This window comes from Nicotiana sylvestris, chromosome 3 (genome assembly GCF_000393655.2).
Source record: "Nicotiana sylvestris chromosome 3, ASM39365v2, whole genome shotgun sequence".
NCBI lineage: Eukaryota > Viridiplantae > Streptophyta > Magnoliopsida > Solanales > Solanaceae > Nicotiana > Nicotiana sylvestris.
Genome location: NC_091059.1, coordinates 176351879 through 176355474, shown reverse-complemented (window position 1 = coordinate 176355474; position 3596 = coordinate 176351879).

The following is a 3596-nucleotide window of genomic DNA, read 5'->3' as shown; positions in this document are numbered from 1 at the left end:
CTGCGTAGTTTAGGGTCAGTCTTTGTTCGAGGTTCTTCTTCTCAACCTAGCTCTACTTCTCCATTGTCTTCTAGAACTAGGGCTTCTGTTTCACATAGGTCTTCTGCTAGAAGTAGGGAATCCAGCGAGACAATTCGTGAGCCTACAGTAGACGAGATTATCCCCGCTGCGATTTCTTTTTATACTGATAGAGAGTCTATTAGAAATCAGGTCTCTTCTATGTCCTCTCATGATTGTGTCGATGTTTATCCTTCACAGATTACTGAAGGTTTAATCTTTGTTGTTCGTAGAGATTGTCATTGGAAGTTTGATTTCCCAATTTTGATTCCTAATGCAAATCAAAGGATCACTTCTTTCAAAGTTGGCTTTTCTTTGTGTACAATACCCCTTTACATTAGACTTTAGACCTCCTATTGATCCAGTCATTATTGAATTCTCCCGCTTCTTCAATGTGTGTTTACGACAAATTGGCCCTATTGTATGGAGGGTTTGTTACATGTTTAAGGTATTTGGCTAATTTGGCTCAGTTGCCTTTCACCTTCTACCATCTAATCCACCTTTATTCTCCTAAATTATTTTGTCACGAAGTTTTTACTCTGGCGGCAAGGAGTAAGAGGGTTTTAATTAACTCCGAGGATGATAAAGATCGTGGTTGATACGCCCGATTTATTGCTGCTCCTACGAAAGGGTTAGTAGGTAAAGAAAATATTCCCTTCCCTGAGAAGTGGAACTTTGCACATAAGTTTTTTTTACAACTTTTTTTAAGAGTTTACTTCCCGTAACTATTTTATTTTTATTTTTCAGCAACCATGGGAACTGTTGAAGAGATTCCCAATTTCTATGGTTGGGTAAAAAAATTATTGGCAATTGCTCCGATGCAAGTAAGATCTTGGAAATACGTTTCGAATAGGTTTGGGTGGAAGGTTAAGACTCACGGTAAAATTTTTATTTCTTCCTTTTTTCCTTTGTCTATTCTATCTTTAGATTGTATTAACCCTTCTTTTTATCAGGGTTTCCTATTCGAGGTATGAGTGCTGATACAACCGCAGCTTCTAGACTTTCTTTGGAAAGCGCTCAGGAGATAATCTTGAGTTCTTCATCGAAAAGGAAGGCTGATAGACTACAAGATTCTGAGGATGAAAATGAGCGGGATGGAGGCTCTTTAGTGCATAAGCCGCTGGTTAGAAGACGCGTCATTTCGGATGACGAAGCTACTCCTCCTCCTCGTTCTATTTCTGTGACCGAACCTGCTAAAGCCACTTTAGTGAGTTCTGATGAAGAGACGCATGTGGCACTTCGTGACTCTGCTGATCAACTCGTTTCACGTGGGTTTGACAATGAAAGTTTTGACGTGGTTACTGAGGAAACACCTCTTGCCTCTTTTTCTGTGCTAGTTCTAATGGAATCCCATGTGCCAGTTCCCACCGTTGTTGTTCTGCTCAATTCGAAGCTATTATAACTTCTTCAACCGTTCATGCTGCCAATGCTTCTGGCCATGAAATTGGTTCTTCAAGTGGTAGCAGGGCAATGAAGCAAATTACCATTGAGGTTCTTGCTGATGGTAATCTTCTGAAGATGTCGGGCTAAGCTGATGTATGGCTAAAACCCTTGATAGATCCGGTGGAAAAGTCAAAACTGGAGAGTCAAAGCTCTTTGACTTGGATGAACGATATTGTGCTATCATCATTGAAGGTATAGGTTTCTCGTTTTACCTTATGTAATTTCCCTTTACTAGGATTCTCATCTTTTTCTTTTTATGTAGATTAATGTCATCGGTATGGAGATGATAAAAAGGGTTTCCCATACAGAGTAGTTGATGTATGACTATTAGATTGAGGCTGATAATTGGAAAGAACAATATGAAAGTCTTCAGCTTGAGATGGAAGTTTTAGAGGAGAACAAGTGTACCTTGGAGCAGTAGATAAAAGTCATGGCAGCAGAGCTAGCTGTTGAGAAAGCCTCTTCCAACCAGGCAGGCAAGGACAAGCACCTTCTTGAGTCATCTTTTGTTGAACAACTCTCTAAGGCTACAGAAGAGATCAGATGTCTAAAAGCCTTGCTAGATGAGAAAGAAGTTTATGCAGGTGAGCTTGTCCAAACGCTCACTCAAGCCCAAGAAGACCTCCGAGTGTCCACCGATAAAGTTAGGTTTTTGGAGAGTTCGCTTGCCCCGTTACAGGCTTCTTATGATGCTGCTTTAGCTGAGAGAGAAGAGCTCAAGAGTGAAATTAATCATTAGGAAAGAGACTACGAAGCTCTTGAAGACAAGGCCGTTATTGAAGCAAGTTGGGCCATTTTGAACACTCGCCATGATACTTTTATGGAGGTAAGCCAGAAAGGTTTTAACTTGGACGCTGAGTTAGCAAAGATAAAGGAGAAAATTGAAAAAACTCAGCAAAGCCAAAGTTTTTCTTCACCCATGGCTAATTCTCCCGAAATTGTTGAAGCTAATCCTGGCATAGTAGATGTCCCAGCTCCTTCTGATCAAGTTGATCCTTCTGCTGCTGATGATGCCATCTTGAATACTGGTTCAAAACCTTCTCCATAGTGAAAGTTTAATTGTGAAGTTAACTAGCTTTTTTTTTGTTTTGTTGGTGAACAATTGGTGGGTTTACCCCTGGTCCCATATAGAGGTAATGTTTTTTGGTAACATCGTTCCTTCAGTCTTTTTCGGGGGGTTTATAATGACAATTAGTTTAGGACTAAGTTCATACTTAGTTTTAACTAAATAATTTAAGATATCAAAAAGTTTGTGCTCAACTTTTATGATGCCTTTGATTTGAGTTTCTATTTTACTCTTTTAGTGGTTTGCCCTTGCTTTTTCCTTTTAAGTTTAAGGCTTTGTTTTCCACTTCAATTTTAATACGTCGATTTTTGTTTTACACTTTTAACTTTTGCATTTAAAAATGCTTAGCTAATTTCATGACTTGTTTGAATCAAGCATGAATTATAAAATAGGGCCCTTTTATATACGACACTTAATAAAGAAGAGGTCTCAACTTCATAATGGTGTAAACATATGAAAGGAGAAATAGGAACACACATGTTTCTTGGAATAACTTTGAGAAAAGTTTTATTCCATTCGAACTGAATAATACCTTACATGTATTTAAGTATCTTCTATAACTCTTCTGTAACTGTTTGCTTTACAATAGATTTGTAAAAAGAAAGCCCAAGGGTTTCTTTATGACCTATGACTAAATACTGCCTTTAACCTAAACATTCGTAATACTTCATAGGTTTTTGAATTAGGCTTGTGTTTTTGGCTCGTGACTTTGCTCTGAACTTGAATTTGTTGAATAGACTTTAGGCTTGACTTGAAATTTAATTGTTCCAGTCTTCTTTGCCTTCCTTATACATATATTATATGTATATTATATAGCCCCCCAAGTGTTTGAGCTTTGAAGTATGAAATCTCGAGCACTTGATTATTACTTCCATGCGGTCCTTTTTCTGAAAAGGAAAAACATACAGGACTAGGTGGTATAATTTAGATGAAGACTGCTTAATCCATTACATTTTCATCAGAATAGTTGTAACCTTAAACCAGGAATTATGTTTCTTCCGCGTGTCTTTCATGTCTAATTTCATCATTT